This window comes from Petaurus breviceps, unplaced genomic scaffold, assembly GCF_028583685.1.
Source record: "Petaurus breviceps papuanus isolate PSGF00001 unplaced genomic scaffold, PetGlider_PUasm1.0 178, whole genome shotgun sequence".
NCBI classification, from domain to species: Eukaryota; Metazoa; Chordata; class Mammalia; order Diprotodontia; family Petauridae; genus Petaurus; species Petaurus breviceps.
This window is the reverse complement of record NW_027185777.1, coordinates 6,586,808-6,609,660: the sequence shown is the minus strand read 5'-3', so window position 1 is coordinate 6,609,660 and position 22,853 is coordinate 6,586,808. Positions and strand designations below refer to the sequence as shown.

Genomic DNA, 22,853 nt, shown 5'->3' with positions numbered 1-22,853 from the left:
AAGATATGTCGGAACCAAAACTTTATATTCTCATCTTTTGGTTTGGGTGATTTTCTTCATCCTAAGATGTTATTCTAAATCATTTTTTTTTTTTAGCTAAAATGCAAACATAACACTAAAACCACCCTATCTACTACCCTATATGACTCCCCTTGCATGTTGTCAGTCAGGCTTTGCCAAGTGCTGAGGTTACAAAGAGGCGGAAACAAGCCCTACCCCCAAAATGTTCCTATGGTATAAATGGGAGGTAATCTCAGAAGAGGGTGAGATCAGGAAAGACCTCCTGCAGAAGATAGAATTTGAACTGAGTCTTGAAGGAAGCCAGGAGGCCATGGTGAGGAGGGAGAAGAATTCTAGGCAGGGGGCAAAGCCAATGAAAAGGCATCAAATCAGGAGATGGAGGGCTCATTGTGAAAGGAACAAGGTCAATGGTGATGGATGTCAGGGTCAGTGGAAGGGTGAGGAGTGAAGTGTAAAAAGCCTGGAAAGGTAGGAAGAGGCCATATCTTAAATGGCTTAAATTGTCAAACAAAAGACTTTGTATTTGATCCTAGAGGGAGTCATTGACGTTTTTTTGTTTGTTTTGTTTTTTAGAGGGAGCGGATGTGTCACAGCCTTATTAGATGGCCTCAATAGCCCCTTAACAAGTAGGGATTAGTTTTATTTCACTGATGGGCAAACTGAGGAACTTGCCCAACATCCCACACCTAGTCCGTGGCAGCCTGGGCCATGATTGGGCATTATCTCACTCTAAGTTGAGAACCTGAAAAGGACTTTGCCTAAAAGAGTCAGGGTCTCCCATTACATCCTGAGCCATCTCCAGTCTGTCCTCATGAATATCTGGTCACTAGATCCAGATGGCTCTGGAGGAGAAATGAGGCTGGTGACCTTGCACAGCCCTCCCTCCCTCAAATCAAAGTCAACTGCAAGTCACGTCATCATTTCCCTGATGTCACAGTCCTCTTCAAAACGAAGGACGAACACTACAAGTCATCGGCAGAACTGGCCTCAAGGCTGGGTCTTCTGATTCTACATCTAAGTTTCTTCCTGGGCATCTTGAAATTATGACTAATCTAAAGCTCTGGGCTATCAGAATATGTGTAGTAACAGTGAAAGGATTAAAATCTTTGAAGGACATAGCTGGGGGCTGGAAACTAATTTCAGCAAAAACTCAAGGAAAAAAATCTTGACAGTGAATCAGGCCATTGATAAAATAAGTAAGTTTTGTTTTGAAATGAAACCCCAAGAATGAGGCCCTGTGACTCAGAGCTTCCCCAGGAGGGATTTTGTTCCATTCAGATCAATACTGCCCAGAGAAAAGAAAGCTAACTAAGCAAGATTAGTCAATGAGTAACCTGGGAGAAGAGGGAACCACATCAGCCAGAATAGACTGATAAGATACACTTTGGGTTTTTTTCCTCTTAAAATAGCCCTCCACCAGGTACCTTAGAACATTTAGTGAGCTAGAACCCTGGAGTAGAAAGAATGTTAGCTAAGAGTTAGGAGATATGGCATCAAGTCCTAGATTTAGGAGATTTGGGCAAGCCACTTTAGATTTCTCTGACCCGGTTTCCTTATCTAGAAAATACACAGGCTCCCTTCTATCTTGAGGTCTTCATGCTGGGGTGCACACGGTTACCAGTAGGGACTGGCTCAGAGCAAGTAAATATTTGGACTGGATTAAGAGACAAGAGATGTGTTGGGGAGTGGGGGGGAATGTAGTGGTATGGGGGTTGGAGAGGTCATGTGAGCTAGGTGGGCTAGAGCAAGCAGGACACTGATGAATGTGACCAACCAGATTAAAATGTAATTGGAAAATAGTTAACAAAAGAAATAAAAATATGATAGAATATTTGTTGTTATTTAGTCCTGTCCAACTCTTCTTGACCCCATTTGGGGTTTTCTTGGCAAAGATACTGGAGTGGTTGGCCATTTCCTTCCCTAGCCCATTTTGCAAATGAGGAAACTGAGGCAAACAGGGTTAACCTAGGCAAGTGACTTTCATAGGGTCACATACCGTAGCTAGTAAGTGTCTGAGGCTGAATTTGAACTTGGGTCTTCCTGACTCTAGGCCTGACACTCTTTTCACTCCACCTCCTAGCTGCCTCTACTATTGAACATAGATAATATTAATACATGATTTTCTAAGTCAGTATGTGACTGTCAGTGATCCTTATGTGTGGTATAGTGGCATCATTTCTATTTGAGTTTGATGTCACTGGTCTAGAGGAGCAGGAATTCTTAAAATCTTTTTTGCATCATAGATCTCTATGGAAACTGCCTTTGGTGAAGCCTATAGAACCCTTCACAGAATAATGTTCTTAAATGCAGAAAATAAGATATGTAAGACTTTAAAAGAAGCTAATTCTGTGGAAATAGTTATTAAAATATGAAGGAAAAAAAAGTCATGAAACCCAGGTTAAGAACCCCTGGGATAGAGTTACTAGGCTTCAAGTTAGGGAGACACAAGTTCAAATTCAACATCAGGAATTTTTCATAGCTGTGTCATCTGGGACAGACAATTTAACCTTTTTGCCTCAGTTTCTTCCGATGTGAAATGGGGATAATAAGAGCACCATCCTCAAAGAGTTCTTTGAGTATATAAAGGGATGTTTGTAAAAGTGCGTAGCACATAGTAGGCAGTATATAAATGAGGAAACTCCCTCTACCAAAGGAAGACGGACGGGCACCTTCTCCACCTCTTAGAGAGTCCCCTGGGAGCAGTGCCCAGGGTCACCAAGCCAGTTTATGTCAGTCTGGATTTGAAGCCAGATCTGCCTAGCTTCCAGGCCAACTCTCTGTCCGGTGTGCTACTGTGCCACATGTGCAACAGATAACAGATGGACAAGTCAGTGTGTTAAAAGACTGAGACATCCAGAGCAGCATTTCTCTAACTTGGCAGTTTCAGAATTCTTTTCTGTTATTAAAAACTGTTGAGGACTCCCCCCTACCCCAAGTGGTTTTTGTGTGGGTTATGAAAATGAAAACATCTCATTATTATAAAAAAATTTTGACATTGCAGACTCCTGTAAAGAGTCTCAGGGACTTTGGGGGGGTCTCTGGACCCCAATTTGAGAACCTCTGGTCTGAAGGAAGACCCTAGGTTGTTGAGTGGGTCCCCATGAAAGATTTATGGGAAGGCATAGACAAGATGAGATCACAGATACATAGACATGTCATCAAATTGTGAGAATGTTGCTTTGCTTTTCAATACAGATGGGTAGGGGTCTTCAACCGGGATGTGAACTCCTTGAGGGCAGGAACCTGTCTTATTCCTCTATATGAGGTACTCTGACCATCATTGGCTCCCAATACATATTTGTTGTTGGAATTCATTCATTTATCACTCCTAATTCCAATAAGAAATCTAATTTGGTTTCTTCCTCTCCTTTCTCCCTTCCTTCCCCTTTTTCTTCTCCTTTACTCTTCTTCTCCCTTCCCTTCCCTTCCTTTCCCCCTCTTTCCTCCTCTCCTCAAGGACAATCAATTGTTCTTAGAATGTTAAATCCAAATAGGAAGCAACTTGGTCTGCCTCATGTTCTAACACCTAACCCAGAGCACAGCCCTAGTCATGTGAATGCTTAAGAAAGAGGAATTAGGGATGACAATAATGTCTGCTCCTCTTATCAACCTAGAGGTAGGAAGAGTGGCCTGCCTGAACACCAGAGGAACCACATCTCATTGGTTTCACTGACAATTTTTAGTTTACAAAAAATGTTTGCTTTGGATTGATTGGAGTTCTTCAGTTATATTATCATTTTGGGCTCTTCAAAGGACATAATGCTTTTAATGATTTGATACAGCTTGTAGTGGTAATTGCATCCTTCCCTGGTTATTTCCTGGTCCTCAGACCATGCTTTAATGAGCCACATGCAGCCCTAGGGCCATGGGTTTGACCACTGTGGCTTTTTTGGAATAGAGAGTAGGAGCTCAAAAACCTTTAATTAACAACAACCACCACCAACATTTATAGAGCTCTTTAAGGTTTGCAGAACACCTTTACAAATTTGCTTGAGCCTCACAATTCTAAGTGTGCTGGAAGTGGTATCTTCCATTTTACAGATGAAAAATCTGAGGCTCAGAGAGGTTTTGGATTCCCAAGGCTCATGATGTGGTTTGGGGTTCCTGGGAACCCTGAAATGTCAGGGTATAGAGGACCCTTAGCCTGGGATAAATCCACCCACTCAAACCTACCTCCAGTCAAGTGACAAGGTTTATTGTAACACCAATAGTATCCACCAAGATTCTTAGGGAATCTGCAACCAAATGGGGGTGAGACTAATGCTTATATACAAAAGGGATAGTGAAAGGATCTGGATGGGATTAAGGAGTCTAGGGTGGGCCAGGTACAGTGAAAGGACTAAATAGGCTAATTAGGTGATCTAGATGGGATTAAGGAGTGGTCAAATATTCCTATAGGCTGGGGTGGGCCCTGAGCTACAGTGAAAGGAATGTTTGATAAGCTGATCAGGTGATCTAGGTGGGCTGGGGTGAGCCAGGTGCTTTGGGGGAGGCACTAGTGATCTGGGCTTCGGAAAATATGTGGGAAAATTCAGGGCTGGGGTATAGCTTTCAAAAACATGCTCTTTACCTTGTAGGGATCTGGGTCCCATCAGTCACAGCAAGAGTCTGAAATGGGATGAAAGCTAGGTTTTCCTGATTCCAAGGCCAGCATCCTATCCATGCTTGCTATTTTAAGAATCCAGTCAAGGCTTGCTTCATTCCCCAAGTATCTGGGAGGGCTATCTTCTCACTCATAGAAGTTGCCTTCCACTGGTAGCTGCTCTCCCTTGTGCCTTGCTCTCTTGTCTGGCTTTGCTAAAGTTCAGGATGCCAAAGAGCAAAATCATTTGTAAAAAGTTGATCTGGCCCAGTTGAGAACTTGTTATTAAAGGTTACCCTCTTAGAGTGAAGACTGTTAGTCATAAGTAAAGCCTCCAAAGGTGCCAGTGCTGCTGCTGCTTCCCTTCTTCCTCCCCCTCTTCCTTCTCCTCCTCCAGTTTCAAAGTGATAGAAATAAAAACCTGCTAAAGTTATTACTATTCTTTTGAATTGATTACAGATGTCTAGGGACAAACAGCTCTGCTCTGGGAGGGGTTGTTTTAACCTTGTTTTTCTGGTTACTTTAACTTAGGGACCTGTAGACCCAACCCTGAGGCCATTCTGGGCTTGATACTTGCACCTACACTTCATGTTTCTAGGTTGCTTTGTGGTGACTTTTATTTCAAGTCAGTGGTATTTTTTATTAGCATGTGTGTGTGGCTGGTTGTGGGGGAGCATGGGAATGGTGGTGGTGAGGAGAAGAGTTAACCTCATTTTATAGATCAGGAAACCAGCAGCCATGTGCTGTGATGGGGCCACCAATGGAATGAACTACAGATGTGGGCTTCAAACTTCCAAAAAACTTTGTTTTTTCACTGGGCCACACCTATCCTAGGCTTCTTCCATTAACTAAAGCTGTCCGCTTTCAAAGAAAAACAAAGACAGAACTGATTAGGGAAATATGATCTCTTAGCTTGTGCCCAACTACTGTGCCCAAGCCCTGGTATGAACCAGGAAGGTCTTATCCCTAAGAATCAATGTGCCAGGCACTGTGCTAAGTACTGGGGATATCCAAAGAGGAACAAAGAGTTACCTGCCCTCAAAGAACTTACAGTCTAATAGGGGAGACCACCTGTAAACAAATATAGAAAAAAGCAAACAGGATAAATGGGAGGGAAGGCACAATTGTTTTTACACGTAGAATTTCACAACTGAAAATTTCAAAATTCAATAATAAGTGTTGAATTCCCTGACTATAATAGCTTGTTTTTACATAGGGTTTTAAGGTTTACAAAGCATACAGTAACATTGTTAGGTAGGCACTATAAAGCATATTATCTATCATTCCCATTTTACTGGTAAAGATACTGAAGCTAGAAGAGTTGAATTGAGTCACATGACTAGTAAGCTGAGAAGGCTGGACTGAAGCAAAAGGGCTTCTGGCTGCCAGGCCAGTGCTCGCCTTACTATGCGAGGCTCTGTGCTAGGCACTATGGGAGAGAGAAGAGGGGAGAGGAAGGGTAGTCTAAGTCTTAGGCCCTAAGACATGGGCCCTACCCTCAAGAAGCCATAACCTGAGTGTTAGAGAAAGGAAGTATGTGTGCAGTGGGGGAATCCAGGGCAGGAACAGTCCCCAAACAGGCAGATAAATTGAAGCAACCTAGTCCAATCAACAAGTATTTATTAAGAACTTATTATGGGGCTTCGTACTAAGTTCAAAGCAGAAATAAAAACAGATCCTGCTCTAAAGAAACATATTCTAATGGAGAAAGACTGCACATAAAAAGAAGCTAGAAGGGGTTGGTATGAGAAATGAAGGTAACCACTTGGGGCATAATAAGAGAAAGTCTGGAGAGGAATGCCCTGGAGGGCAGCCTGGAGGGGATTAAAACTTGTTTGGTCTGGCTGAGAGGAACCAGCCTATCCAAGGGAGAGGCCACAGGGTGGAGGATTCCAAGCCACAGGTGTTAAGTCCTGGGGTGGAGTGAACTTCCTGGGTGAAGAGGTATCATTGGCATAGTAGAGAAAGTCTAGAGTCTGGAGTACAGATTGAAGAAGAATGAAAAAAAAAAAAGCAAGCCAACCAAACAAAAGAGGAATGAAATTGAAGAGGTTTATTATAAAATGATGAGGTATAGGGCTAGGGGTCCTCGAGACCCCCAAAATACCAACACGCTGGGTCCTGCCGAATGAATGACTCAAGCATTCTCTCAGCCAAAGAAAAGCAAAGTTTATCATAATGGGTACACTCTTAAGGAGTCTCAGTATCTGTGACGTTTGCATTGGACAAGTGGGCCAGAATCATCTGACACACAGCAAGTCTGTGCTAGGTCTATGGCACTCTCACATGGAGACAAGATGGGGTCTTTTTTACAAGGTTGTGGGAGGAACCTAGGGGTGATCTAGAGGAGGAGTTTGGGGAGGGTCTTCAGGAGGAGCCAATGAGGTCAGACTCCAGTAAATGGGTGAGAAGCTGTTGGAGGCCACTTGAAGATTTGGGTATTGGAAGGATTGAGGGTGGGAAGTTTCTGGACAAAGGAGGGATAGAGCCACAATGAAAGGCTTATGGCCTCATGCAAATGCCTCATCAAATGGGAAGACTCAGTCAGAGCTTAAGGGAGTTGCCAGAGCCTGTACCCCATCAAAAGCCTAACTGGCCTGGGCATCCTCCCTAAAGTGGAGATTCTAGGAGGAATCAGCCAGAAGAACCAAAGGCACCCAGATACAACTAGTCTAATGATCTGTGTGATGATTTTGTGGTCTGAATCTATTGGAGGGACAACCAGTAATAATGAAGTCTCTGAACCATCCAGAGTGAGTAAATCAAGCAAACAAGCATTGATTGATGAGGTGTGGGCTCTGGGAGCCCCCCTTAAACTCTGATTAAATCATCTTATTTGATGAGTCAATAAGCCTTACATTGTGGGCCCAAACCTCTGTTTGGCATTCTCTGTTACTAGACTTCCCACCCCTTGAGCCTATGAAAATATCAATCCATCCTTGAACTGGCCTAGCCCACCATTGTAGTCTCCAGGTAGCCTCCAGCACCTGCCCACCCTTAATCACTCATGACCTCACTAACTCCTCCTGAAGACCCTCCCCAAACTCCTCCTCTAGACCACCCCTAGATTCCTCCCACAACCTTCTGAATATAAGACCCCATCTTGTCTCCATTATGTGAGGATACCATAGAATAACCTAGCACAGACTTACTCTGTGTCTAATACAGTCGAACTTTTAATAAACTCTACTTTTCTTTGGCTGAGAGAAGACTTGAGTCTAATTTATTCAGCAGGACCCGGCATGTTGGTATTTTGGGGTCTCCAGAGCAACCCTAACATCTTCATTAATTACTTGGGAGAGGTAGTGTGGTACTTCTAAATACTGAGGATGCATATGCAAAAGTGAAACCATCCCTACTCTCAAGTTGCTGATATTTTAAGAGGGGCGTGTAACACATTCTGGGGCCTGGTAACCAAGGAGCAGAATTTTGGTTTAGGTCAGAAATTCTCAACAAAAGGTCCACAGAACCCAAGGATAGGTTGAAGAAGGTCTAAAGATGCAGGGCAAAGGTGGCAAAATGCCCATGCTGGGTAGGCATGGTATCCTGCTAGTTGGCTAGATGGGGATTTATGAAACATGGTGGGGACTAGCTAGAATTTTCAGTCACCCACCTGTTAGGATAGCTCAACTGCAGGGGAGAGTTCCAAAGGGAGGTAGATTAGCTGGTCTTTGAAATGTGGTCCACCTTTGAATGTCTCTGTTCCTGGTGACAGCTAAAGGGCAGGTGGAGAGATGCCTACTCTGTGGGAGGCCCTGGCTTTCTCATAGACAGCTTTGTACATCATGGTTAGCACTAAAGAGACTTCCCTGTCACAAGCTAATCATTTCTTTAGTCATTTTGCAGTGTGGTTCCTAATACTGTTGCAAATGTCAAAAGGGTTTTCCCTTTATCATTCATTTTCAGTAAATTTTTTGGTTTGCCTATATCAGTTTGAGGGAAATCTAATGGTATTAAGGACTTTTCATTTTCAGGGAAATCCTCTCCTAGAACATTAGGAAGATATGGTTTCATAGGTGCCTTTGAGACTTCCTCTGGGACACTAGGCACAGCAGAAGGTCAGAATCATATAACAATAAACTTGGTGTAGAGCCCTAGGGGTACTGCCTTGCAACTGCCTGAAGCATTTTCTCAGGAAGTTGCCTAATCCACGTTCAAAGCATTCTGCTTCCATGCTCCCAACACTAGAAGAGGTGAGTGAGTCTGGATAAAGCATTTAACCTCTCTGAGCCTTAACTGTCTCATCTGTAAAATGAGTTGAACTTGATAACCTCCTAAATCTCCAAGGTCTTTTCTAGCTCCAAATTATGATCCTATGAACAGTGCCATTTGGAGCCTACTGTCTTCTTGGTATGGCAGAGCCAATAAGATAGAATAAGCTCCATCTTATTTGAATTGGGCTGCTGTTCACCCTGCCCACACCTGGGATTCTCATTCTGTCAGCTTACATGTTAGCTATCACTCCCAACTTTCTGTCAGTGCAAAGTTGTACTTTTGCACACAGAAGGTGCTAAATAAATACTTATCGATTGACAAATTGATCTATGCCTTTATCTAAATCATTGCTAAAAATGTTGAGAAAATGAGGCCATGGACAGAGACCTGTGACACCACAATAGAGATGTTTCTTGATATCGCTAGATCTTGATGCATTTATCACCATCCTTGGGGGTCTATACCCTAAACCAGTTAAAAAAATCTACTAACCATACTATGACCTAGCCCATTCCTTTCTCTTTTCCGTGAAGATAAAAGGAGACTTTCTCAATGCCCCATTGTAACCCTTTTGGATCTAAATCTATGACTGTGACTCTGCTCACCCAGGGTGGCCCTTTCTAAATTCTCACAACCAATTCCTTTAAGAAAAGCTTTCTGGAATTTGCAGGATCACCAGCCTGTAGTTTAAAGAATCTATCTTTGTGCCCCCTTCTTAAAAACCAGAGCCACTGAGCTGACCCGAGGTCCTGTGGTACCTCTCCAAGGTCTCAGGATATTTCCACGAATTTTTAAAGCTCCCTTGCTTACTGGTGGTCCCAGGATAGATAGGAAACAAAATCTCACTCTAGGCCTTTTCACTTCAGGTTGTACACAGTCTGTGTCCTGCCAGAACTGCCTTCCTGAATAGATACAATGTTGTAATGAGTATGCTCATTGTTTGTATGTAAGCATGTGCCTGAAGAGCCAGAAGGGCTAAAAATTACTTTCTTTAATATTTTAAGCATTCTTAATTTAGATTACTTATAAAGGGTTTACTTAGCAAAATTGAACTTCTCGTCCTCCCTCCCCATTCAATTATCTTTATTGAAGTTTTATTATAATTGAAACATTTAAAAAGCTCTTTCTAGTTCTTATATCAAGTAGGCACTCCAGGGGTTTGGAGAAAATGAGATCATCTTTAGCAAAAAATGGCTTCCAAGGCAGGATGTTCCTAAATTTTGGTTTATATAAAAAAGTTATCAACTCTTCTTTCATCATTAGCAAGAGATTTTCAGGCACTCAGCACTTAGCATAGTGCTTGGCATATAGTAGGCACTTAATACATGTTTACTGACTGGCATGATATGCATTTATTCATAATTTTAAATTCTTGAACTGTGTTTTGTTGTTCTTCTCTTTGGGGCAGTCTATTTACACAAGTTCTTCACATTCCTATTCTGTTGTATCCCATAATTCTGGATATATTGCTACCACTTGCCTATCATTCTTGAATTTTTTTTTCTTTTAAATAGTATTTCAATTTTTCCAATTACATGTAAAGATAATTTTTCAACATTTATTTTTTTAAAATAAAATTTTGAGTTCCAAATTTTCTCCCTTCCTCCCTAAGATGGTAAGCAGTTTAATATAGATTATATATGTGCAGTCATGTTAAACATATTTCCGTATTAGTCAAAAAGAAAAGAAAAAACAAGAAAAAAGTGAAAATAGTAATGCTTTGATCTACATTCAGACTCTATCAGTTTTTTCTCTATGTGTGGATATCATTTCCTATTTTGAAACTTTGGAATTGTTTTGGATTATTGTTTTGCTGAAAAGAGTTAAGTCGATCATAGTTGATTATTGTACTCTGTACAGTGTTCTCCTGGTTCTGCTCACTTCATTTTGCATCAGTTTATGTAAGTCTTTCCAGGTTTTTCTAAAATCCATCTACTCATCATGTCTTATAGAATTCTGTCACATCCATATAACACAGTGTATTCAGTCATTCCCCAAATGATGGGTATCCCCTCAATTTCAATCCTTTGCCACTACAAAAAGCTGCTATAAATATTTTTGTACATGTGGGTTCTTCTCCCCCACCCTCCCTTAGACTAGGGTTCTGAGGATGTCTTCATATTATTTTGATGAGAAAATCTCTAGTACTGTTTTTCTTTTGCTTCATGCTTGAATAATTCAGATTAGCTCAATAAAGAGCAAATATTTTGGAAACTAAGATTCCAGATTTCACTGGATGTACATGGGGAGGTTTCCTGTCTTCCTATGGGGTAAAAGCAGTGGTCCAGGGAACTCAAGGAAGAAGTGTAGACTGCGGTTCATGCTGTCCAAGAACAACGTAAGCAGAAGTTCTGCTGCTGATGGAAACACTCAGACAGGAAGTACAGGCATGAACAGCCACCTTGCATTACAAAAGGGAGATGTATGCAATAAATACTGTTTGAAAGGATGCTTGCTTCTGCAGAGGCATTCTCACACACCTTGCAAAAATTGTGAGTTTCTTTTCAGATGTGCAGGCAAAAAAATGTACTTGGACTCCTTTTCCTGTCCATGATGTTTTATGTTAGGTAATAACAATAATAATAACTCATTTCAGGTTGATTTCAAAGAATGCTGAATAGGAGTTATAGGATCATTATAGCTGAACAGGACCTTAAAGGTCATCTAGTCCAGCCCTTCGTTTTACAGATGATGAAACTGGGCCAGAGAGGTTGAATAATCTTCCCAAGGTCACACAGGTAATAGAATTGAGATTTAAACCCAAGTCCACTGATTCCAAATCTAGGACTCTTTCTGCTCTGCCATGCTGGCTTCTTGGGTTCAAATCCCAGCTCTGCTGCTTAGCTACCTGTGTGCTCTTGGGTGGGTCATTGCCATTCTCTGACCTTCGTTTTGTTCATCTGCTGGGACTGAACCAGGGAGGTTATAGACCTGGCTCTAGAACTGTGATCCCATGTTGAAAGCTGGTAATAGCTTGTTAGGTGATCAAGTGACCATTCATAATGAAATTTTAAGTGGATGGGGGGGGGGGAAATTGAATTTTTTGTTTGTTTTTGTTTGTGACTTGAATGTTGGGACCTGTTAATGAATATTTACTGATGTTTTGAGATGTTAATATGCTTCTCCCTGAATCTTCTCCCATTCTCACTTGTTGATGACCCAGTTCAAAGGCTGGTGTCTCCTGATGAGCCCACTAGGCCTGATCTCTCCCTCCTCTGGTCAGCTGGCAGCTGTACTTCTCTTAGGCATACAGCATATTTACTTTATAATAGCAAATAAGAATGCCTGTGAAGTGCTTTATAAACTTGAAATCTTGACACAAAGGTTTATTGTTATAATGTTTTTCTGTGAAGGAGTTTCTAATCTGTTAGGACTGATAAAACACACCGAGATCATTGTTACTGTTATAACAACAATAATAATAAAGTTAATGACCTGTGTATGTGTTTTATTGTTTCTAATAGATTGTAAACTTCTAAACCTTTTATTTATTTCTGCATCTGCTTTAGCACCTCGTGCGATGTTGTCTGCCTAGTAGATGCTTCATAAATATTTGAGCGAATGAAGAAAGGCCTCACTGTGAGAAGCGATTCAGGGTCTCTGGTAATAGCCTACAAAATCTAGGCTCTTCTGTTCTTCAGAATCTGCACCCAGGGCTGGCTAGCCTTCTTCTTGAACAACGAGGCATCAGTTGTATCCATTCCTGCCTCCTTGCTGATCTCCCCTGGAGACTGGCTCCAATACACTAGATTATTCCCATGGTTTTGTTTGGCTGCCTGATAGGATGAGTACCTCTTTTTCCTGCAGGATCATAGATTTAAAGCTGCAAGGATCTTTTGCAACCATCTAGTCCCATCTTCTCAGTTTACAGTGGTGGAAACAGAGAAGTTAAGTGACTTGTCTAAGGTCACTCAGGTAGTTGAGTAATGGAGTAAGAATTTGAATCCAGGTCCTGTGGTTCCAGATTCAAAAGTGCCATCCTGCCTTCTCCAGTCTGGGCTTACTAATGGCTTGCCATTTTTGTAGCTGTGTTTATTTCTGAAGGCTTAATTTCTAGATAGAGGTGACTTTATTGGTTCAAGTTTTAGCTTTGGATAAACCTTAGCACCTTCATAGATTCAGAGGCATTTCTCGGATTGGTTCCCCAGCACAGAATCACATTAGTAAAACTCTTTACCTAATGGAAAAGAATCTCCACACTTACACACTGACCTACTGGTCATGTAGCATCTGCTTGAAGTCCTCAAGGAGGGAGAACCTACCGTATTCCCAAGGAAGCCCAACCCACCATTGAGTAAATCTAACTGTTAGGCTGTTACCTGCTGGCATAGCTATGGTGAGGGTTCTCTCTGCTGTTAGGCTGTTACCTGCTGGCATAGCTATGGTGAGGGTTCTCTCTGTGGATGGTTTTCATAAGACATCTTGCAACGGGAAAAGGGGAACTTCTGTTCTTAAAGTTTTTTTTTTTATGACAAAAAGCTAGTCATAGTGTTCATGGGCAAGTTTCTGGGGCCTATCTGCTCTTCTGATGGCCTGAGTCAGGTTTATTAGTGTTACTGGGAAAGTTCAAGGAGAGAATATGGGTCCCCAAATAATCAATCAACAGGTGTTTGTTTCTCTCCCCATTCTGCACACTTGGGGTAAAAGAAGTGAAACAGTCCTTGCCATTGGGGGAAGGGGTTAGAATCTAATGGAAGCAGCACAGTAATGAAAGTATTTTAATAGCTGTTTTGCAAATGCTTTACATACTCATTTGATTTATACATATGTCAGTATAAATAGGATATATATATGTAATGTTTGGGGCAGTGGAGGACACCAGCAGCTTGGGGGATCAGGAAAGGCTCCATGGAGAGAGTAATGCTTGAGATGATGGAGGAATCCAAAAGGAAGGGCATTTGAGCCAACGGGCACAGCCAGCACAAAGACCTGCGTCATAAAATGTTTGCACACCTTCCCTGGTGGCTCTCCACCCTACAGCTGGTGATGCCATGGCTTCTTAGCTAAACCCTCTTCAGGGCTGTGTGTTCTTAAGGTAGAAGGGGAACCTAGCTGGCAGACAAATTCCTTCCAAGCTTTGCCTTACTCCTGATCTCAGTGTTGTCAGAAAATAAAAATAAATTAATAAGTTGTAGATCCCTGCTGTGGACAGCCTCTCACATGTTGCAGGTGATGGATAACAGATGATGTTAGCCCTGTGTTAATTGCTTCTATAATTGTACATCCTAATTTGAATGTTGGTGTGAGAGAAACAGCTAGTCATAGAGACACATATAGCATAAAAATTTGTTAAACTGGAATCTCAATTGATCAGAACCTTAAAAAAAAAAACCCTAACCCTCACTTTGAATGGTTTTTGTTATTTACAATAGTATACAGTGAGAATTTATGTCTAGAGTGGTGCCCCTGAGGTTCTATAAGAATTAAAAGCACTTTTTGAAGAGATTATGTTTACATTGCTAAGATGGGAAAGTGGACCAAACACTTTGAGAAATATTCTCCAAAAAGGTTTGGAGCATCAAGAGCTTTGTACCACCCTAGACTCAAGTAACAACAACAACAAAAAAAGTATTCTGAGTGCCCTGATCATTCTGGTGAATTAAACTTTTATTGTACAGAGATCTAGAAAGTCTATAAAGAATTACAGATTAAATTCAGTTCATTTTTGCCTTCTTTACATGTACTATTTCTTTAACCAGTATCAGATTGTTTTGATAATTACTGTTTTATAATACAGTTTGAGATCTGGTATGGCTAGACCACCTTCTTCTTCTTCTTTTTTTTTTTTTTTTTTTAAAGCAATCGGGGTTAAGTAACTTGCTCAAGGTTACACGGCCAGGTGTTTCTGGGTGGGTGCTAAGTGTCTGGGCCCGGGATTCGATCTCCAGGTCATTCTGACACTGGAGCCAGTGCTCTTATTCGCTGTGCTACCTGGCCGCCCCATAGACCACCTTCTTTTCCATTTTTTTCATTGATTACCTTGATATGCTTGAACTTTTGTTCTTCCAGATGAATTTTATTTTTTCTATCTCCATGAAATAATTTTTTTGATAGTTTGGTATGGCATTAAATAAATAGATTAATTTAGGTAGAACTGTTATTTTTATTACATTGGTTCAGCCTACCCATTAATTAATATTTTCCCAGTTGTTTAGATCTGAGTTTATTTGTGTGAAAAGTGTTTATAGTTGTGTTCATATAGTTTCTGAGTTTGTCTTGACAGGTAGACTCCAAAGTATTTTATATTGTTTACAGTTATTTTAAATGGAATTTCTCTTTCTATCTCTTGCTACTGGACTTTGTTGGTAATATATAGAAATGCTGATGATTTATAAGAGTTTATTTTGTATCCAACTTTTCTAAATTTATTAATAATTTCAAGTAATTTTTTAGTTGATTCTCTAGGATTTTCTAAGTATATATATATATATATCATATCTTTGCAAAGAGTGATAGTTTTGTTTCCTCATTGCCTATTTTAATTCCTTTAATTTCTTTTGCTCCTCTTATTGCTGTAGCTAACATTTCTAGTACAATATTGGAAAATAGAGGTGACAATGGGCATCATTGCTTCACCTCTGATTATGTTGGGAAGACTTATCTCCATTACAGATAATGCTTGCTAATGTTTTTAGATAAATATTACTTATTTTAAGGTAAGCTCCACTTATTCTTGTGCTCTCTGGTGTTTTTAATAGAATTGGGAGCTGTATTTTGTCAAAGGCTTTTTCTGTATCTATTGAGATAATCATATGATTTCTGTTGGTTTTGTTATTGATATATGCTGATAGTTTTCCTAATATTGAACCAGCCCAGCATTTCTGATATAAATCCCACCTGGTCATAGTATAAGATGCTTGTGATTTATTTCTGGCATCTCATTACTAGCATTTTATTTAAAATTTTTGCATCAATATTCATTAGGGAAATTGGTCTCAAATTTTCTTTCTGTTTTAGCTTTTCCTGATTTATATATCAGTACCATATTTGTGTCATAAAAGGAATTTCATTTCATTCACCTAAATTTGCCTATTTTTCTAAATAGAGTTTATATAGAATTGGGATTAATTATTCTTTAAATGTTTGGTAGAATTCACTTGTAAGTCCATCTGGTCCTGGGGAGGCTTTTTTCTTGGGAAGTTCATTGATGGCTTGTTCAATTTCTTTTTTAAGATTGGGTTAAGTATTTTATTTTTTCTTTTGTTAATCTGGGTTATTTATATTTTTGTAGATATTCATTCATTTCATTTAGATTGTCAAATTTATTGGTATATAGTTGGGCAGGATAACTCCTAACAGTTGTCTTAATATCCTCGTCATTGGTGGTGAAGTCACCCCTTTTATTTTTGATACTAGTAACTTGGTTTTAATCTCTCCTTTGATTTTCAGGATTTCCAATTTGGTGTTTCATTGGGGATTTTTAATTTGCTCTTTTTCTAGTTTTTTTAGTTGCATGCCCAATTCATTGATCTGATTTTTCTCTTTATTGATGTAAGCAATTAGAGAAGTAAATTTTTTTTTCTAAGTACCACTTTGGTTGCATCTCATAAATTTTGGTAGGTTGCCTTGTCATTTTCTTGAATGAAATTATTGATTATTTCTATGATTTGTACTTTGACCAGCTTATTTTTTTTAGGATTAGATTATTTAACTTCTGATTAATTTTTAACCTCTGTTGTTCATTATTGAATGTAATTTTGATTGCATTATAATCTGAAAAGCATGTGTTTACTATTTCTGCTTTTCTGCATCGGTTGTGAGGTTTTTAATGTTTTCTGTTCTATCCCCTTACCTTTACCCTGTGTGTATTTCTCCGCTTCAGATGTTTTTCTTAAAAACAATTTATTGTAGGATTCTGGTATCCACTTCTGTTTAATGGGTAAGTTTCGTCCCATTCCCATTTATAGTTAGGATAACTATGTATTTCCTTCCATGCTATTTTCGCGTTGTTTAACCCCCACTCTCACCACCCACCTTTTACCTCCTCACAAGTGTTTTACTTCTGATCCCTGCCTTCTACAGTCTACCCTCCCTTTTATCAGACCCCCTTCTCTTGCTCCTGTCCCTTTTTACTTCCTTATAGGATAAGATCAGATTCTGCATCCAACTGAGTGTGTATGTTATTCCCTCTCTTTGAGCCAATTTTGATGGGAGTAAAGTTTCACTTTTGCTGACCCCACCCTCATCTTCCCCTCCATTATAATAGTTTTTTAGCCTTCTTTTATGTGGGATAATTTACCCCATTCATTCTCCCCACCCTTCTTCTTTCAGTGCAATTTTCTTCCTTATTCCTTTATAGTGTTTTTGTTTTTTTGCTTGTGTATCATCCCATCAAAGTCACTTTATGTCCATACCCTCTGTCTATACATATTCCTTCTAATTGCTCTTATAATAATAAAGTTCTTAAGAGTTACAAACATTATCTTGGCATGTAGAAATATAAACAGTTTAACCTTATTGAATTTCTTATGTTTTCTCTTTCTTGTTTCTTTTTTTACCTCTTTATGTTGTCCTTGAGTCTTATATGTGGAGGTCAAATTTTTTATTGAGCTCTGGTCTTTTAATTAGGAATATTTGAAAGTCCTCTCTTTCATTAAGTGTCTATTTTTTCCACCTAAAAGATGATATTAAATTTTGCTAGGTAGGCGATTCTTGGTTGTAATCCTAACTCCTTTGCCTTCTGGTATATCATATTCCAAGTCCCGTAATTCTTTAATGCGGAAGCTGCCAAATCCTATGTACTCCTGATTGTAGTTCTATAATATTGGATTGTTTCTTTTTGGCTGCTTGCAGTAGTTTTTCCTTGATCCGTGAGCTCTGGAATTTGGCTATGATGTTCTTGGGAGTTTTCATTTTGGTATCTCTTTCAGGCGGTTATTGGTAGATTCTTTCAATTTCTATTTTGCCCTCTGGTTCTAATGTATCAGTTTTCTTTGATAATTTCTTTTTTTTTTTAATTTTTTTTTGAAAGCAAACGGGGTTAAGTAACTTGCTGAAGGTTACACGGCCAGTTATTTCTGGGTGTGTTACTAAGTATCCAAGCCCAGATTTGATCCCCAGGGCATCCCAACACCGCAGCCTTTACTCTTACTGGCAGAGCCACCTGGCCGCCCCTCTTTGATAATTTCTTGAAAGATGTTCAGGTTTTTTTTTTTTTAATCCTGGCTTTCAGGTAGTCCAGTAATGCTTATATTATCTCTCCTGGATCTATTTTTTAGGTCAGTTGTTTTTACAATGAGAAATTTCGCATTTTCTATTTTTTTAAACTTTTTTTTTTTATTGTATCTTGATGTCTCAGTGTCATTAGCTCCCACTGGCTCAATTCTAATTTTTAAGGAATTGTTTTCTTCAGTGAGCTTTTGGACTTTTGCTTCCATTTCGCCAATTTTATTTTTAGAGAGTTATTTTCCTTGGTAAATTTTAAAATATCTTTTCCCATGCTATTGATTCTTTTTTCCATGATTCTCTTGCATTACTCTCTTTTCCCAGTTTTTCTTTTACTTCTCTAATATGCTTTTTAAAATCCTTTTTTTTTCTTTTTGGAGGGCAGTTAGGGTTAAGCGACTTGCCCAAGGTCACACAGATAGTAAGTGTTAAGTGTCTGAGGTCAGATTTGAACTCAGGTCCTCCTTACTCCAGGGCTGGTGCTCTATTCACTGGGCCACCTAGTCACCCCTAAAATCCTCTTTAAGCTCTTATAGGAATTCCTTTTGGGCCAGAGACCAAATTATACTTTTCTTTGAGGCTTCACCTGTAGCCATTTTGACCTTAATATCCTCTTCTAAGTTTATGCTTTGCTTATCCCTGTCACCACAGTAACTTTCTATAGACATGTTCTTTATTTTTTTGCTCGTTTTTTCTGTCTTTTTGTGACTTGGTGTTTTTTGTAAGAGTTGAGCTCTGTTCCTGCAACTGTCCCAAGCTTATTGTGCTGGACTCAGGGTCTTATTTCTGGTTTTCACTGGCCTTCAGGGCTTAGCAGCTTGCTTTCACTGGAGGGTAGGCTTGGCTTGCCTTCTGACTTGTACTAGGGAGTGGGGCTTCCCTTTTGATCTTCCCTGGGTGTGGGGCTTAGCTACTGGCTTGACCCCGGGGAGGTGGCCTTGCTACTGGGTTGCTGTGGTAACAGAATCTTTCTGGTGGCTGACCCTGGAGGAGTGGTCTTGTTACTGGTCTGCCCCAGGGGTGGGACCCTGTTGCTGTGTTGTTATTTTAACAGGTCTCTGCTGCCGGGCCCCAGGGGTAGGGTCTGGATGTTGGGCCAGCTCCTGGGCAGCGTTTCACTACTGGGGGTTTGTGCTAAGGGTAGGGTTGCTGGGCTGGGGCCTTGCTGGGCTGCACAAACTGCTCTCTTGCCTAGGGGATTGCTGTTTGTAGGAGGCTTCAGTGATGGATTGCCCAGGGTGGCTATTCTATTCTTAGATCTCCTATCCCAATGAGATAGACCTTTCCTGACCACTAGTAAGATGCTTCTCTGCTCCTAGACCAATTGTGAGGTGGTTTTCTAGTTGTCCAGAGGGGGCTTTGGGAGGGCTTCAAAGGGTTCCTTCCTCACTCTGCCATTTTAGCACTTAGAAGTACTTATACTTCATTTTATATTTTAATTTATCTTTTAATTGGAAAACATTGGTTTTCTTTCCCTTCCACCACCACATCCATTTAAAAGAAAAAAAAATCCCATTTTGTTCATGTCCAAAAATGCATGTCTTATTGTTCATCTTGAGTCCATCACATACGTCTCTATCGGGATGTAGGCAACATGCTTCATCGTCAGTCTTCTGGAATCATGGTTGGTCCTTACGTTGGTCAGAGATCTTAATAAGTCTTTCAAAATTGTATGTCTTTGCAGTGTTGTTATTATTATATAAATTAACTTTCTGGTTCTACTAACTTCTGTCCTTTAGTTATCACTCCAAAAGAAATGTCCTAGCTCATTTGTTAGAATATCCCTCCCATAGTTTGAAATGCTTCCTGTTTTCCATGTCAAGTGTGTCCAGAAAGTGAGGGGCACCTGCTTATAATCTATGACATTGTAGACTCCTTCGAGTAGAGGCTGGCACAAATGTGCCTAACACAGAGCCTTGTACAGAGGACGACTTGTGCTGTCTCTTTGAATTTGTAGTCAGCATACTAGATTTTCCTCTCTCCAGCCACTCAATGCCTAATTACAGGATTATTGGAGATTTGGGGCTAATGGGACTATATTCTGTAAATCTGACCTCTTCATTTTGCCATAGAGAAGAGCCAGAACTGTTGGCAGTTAATGACAGGGATAGTCTGGGTTATGCTGGGTTAAAACATGGTGCTCTTTATTTAAGGGCGGAGATGCTTCATGTCTTAATGGTCTTCTGTGGTCCCTGCATTATCTAATATTGTCAGATGTGTGTGTGTGTGTGTGTGTGTGTGTGTGTGTGTGTGTGTGTGTGTAGCCAGTGCTCTAACTCTCCTTGTTGCCTGGGCAAAAAACGGTAGGGTTTATTTTGAGATCTCAGTGGTTTTGCTGCCCATCAATGGATGGCGGGGCCAAACCTCCAAGTAAGATGTGGAAAGGCCCTGTTCAATCAATTGGTCAATAAATATTTATTCAGTACTCTGTATGTTCCAGGCCCTGGACTAGGTATAAAGAATATTGTTGTTCAGTCATTTCAAATTGTGTCCAACTCTTTGCAACTCCATTTGGGGATTTTGGGGAGAAAATCCTGGAGTGATTTGCCATTTCCTTCTCTAGCTCATTTTATGGATGCGGAAACAGAGGTAAACAGGATTAAGTGAATGACTCCAGGCCTGGTGCTCTATCCAGTGTGTTACCTGAATACCCAGTACAAAGAATGAAACAATCCTCTCTCAAGGATCTTTCTTTCTAAAGGGAGAAACAATAAGTACCTGTGAAAATATAGCCAGCATGGACATAAAGCAAACAAACACAAGATAGAGGAGCCCTAGCATTGGGGGATAAAGAAAGGTTTTGTATAGAAGGTGGTGCTGGAGCTGTACCTTCCCAGCAGAGTGGGACTCTGCACTGCAGAGGCAAGATGGCCCCTGCAAAGGTGCAGAAAACGATGATGGACCATGTGTGAGGAATAGAAAGACCAGGATGGCTAGCTCCAGAGTCAGGGAGTCTAATAAGGCTGAAAAAAGTAGGTTGGCACAGTTAAGAAGGGCTTTCCAAGCCAAACAGAGGATTTTATATTTTGTCCTAGAGACCCTAGGAAGCCATTGGAGTTGACTGAGTAGAGCAGATAGATGGATGGTTCCACCTGTGCTCAAGGAAAAGGCCTTTTGGTCGCAGGGCATACAGAGAACAATTTGGAGGCTGTTGTCCTGACTTTAGTGAGAGGGCCTGAACTCAGATGATAGTTTCCTGGCAGTGAAGATTCCTATACAGGCTCATGTTCCCAAGCCTCAACACATGAAAAAGTCCTGTTTCCCCTCAAAGTCCAGGTCTGGGTGTAGTGGGTGGGATGTTTATTTAAACCCACCTGCCAATCAGGTATTTGCAGTGTTTTTTAGTCACCCAGGGAAAACCACAGATGGCCATCCAGATCTGGTGGTTTAAAGCCCGCCTTCATGGACTGAGGGATCATCTAGAGGTGAGGAAACAACTGCAGTATAAATGCAATGAATGACTCCCTTTCAGGAAGGCATGAATATTTTTAGGACTCTAGGGTATCATTCAGTATTCTGGGAGAGGTGGTTTGATAAATAGAGTCCTAATGGCTCAAAGCCTTACTTAATGCTTCCCAAACCATCATTGATTTCTACTTTAGGGTAGGATTAGGACCAAGTCTATGCGGGTCTATTCTGTTTAGGCTTTTATCAAAGCAGAGGAAGCCATTACTTAAAAAAAAAAAAAGACAATATGAAATGAAATGTCATGTTTTTCTCTTGGCCTTTTACACTCACCTTACAGTAAGAATCACTTCTATTAAATTACATCCAGAAATAGAATATGACAGGTACCTTCCTAGTCTCCATAGTTTTGAATTTACATAGGAATGAATCGTTGAGTTTTGAACAGTGAAATTCTGACTGTTGTTTTATCCCACGAAAAACTGAAATACATAAGAACCCCTAGAGAAAGTAGGCTCCAAGGGATGGGGCTAATACTGTTCCCCCATTTAGTCGCTGATTGTAAACTCTTTGAGGGCAAGGAGTGTTCTTTTATTGGTGTTTGCATTCACTGCCATTAACATTGTATCTGGCACAAGATAGACACTTGGTTAATGCTTGTTGACTATTTGATTCATAAAATCATTGAATAAGAACTGAAGGGACTTAAGAAGTCACTGAATCCCACCTTTATAGATGAGAAAACTGAGGCCCAAAGAAGTTAAGTGGTTTGCCCAAGGTAGTAACTAGCAAAGCTAGGATTTGAACTCAGGTCAGTAGAGATGCCAAGTTTTTCTCCTAAATCATTTATGCTTCATGTTTCAGTTCACATTATCTGGCCTGTGCTCTCTCTAAATTTCCTTAATAACAAGTTTTATTATGATAAGTCTGTTGTGTTTCTTTACTCACTTATTTACTGTTGTCTTTTTAAACTCTATTTGGGAAATAGAGTTTAATATAGGATGATTAAATAATAGCCCAATGAAAATTTCTCCCAGACTTTTAATGTATCTTCTGGAAATTTTGCAGAAATATAAGACCATACAGAAAGAAAATTAAAACTCCTTTTGAATTTTTTCCTCCAGCTTTCCTGTTTGATGCTCTTACATCAAATATGTAAAGACATAGATTACACACTTTGTACAGTTAACCTACTTCTTACCATTAAAAGTTTTAAAAATCACTATTATTAAACTAGTGAGTGAAAATCTTTGTCAGAAATTTTATTTTCTTTTTCCAGCAGAGAAAGCCAATTTCTTTAACTCTTGTACATCAAGATTAGTAGTTTGTTGTGTCCAAGAGAAATGTTTATGATGGGATTTCTTTCCACAAGTGCCTCTTCTTAAAAGGCTCTTGAAAAATTGATGAAAACCGGGTCAGTAGAGCAGTGAAAAATAAGGCCTGAGTTGTTTAACATGCATTGATA

The 22,853-nt window shown here is 40.1% G+C and overlaps 1 protein-coding gene across 2 annotated transcripts in view; it reads left to right on the top strand.

The window, feature by feature from the left end:
* Window positions 1-22,853, top strand: part of NMT2 (N-myristoyltransferase 2) — a 94,486-nt gene that overhangs the window by 9,796 nt on the left and 61,837 nt on the right. The window lies entirely within an intron of this gene.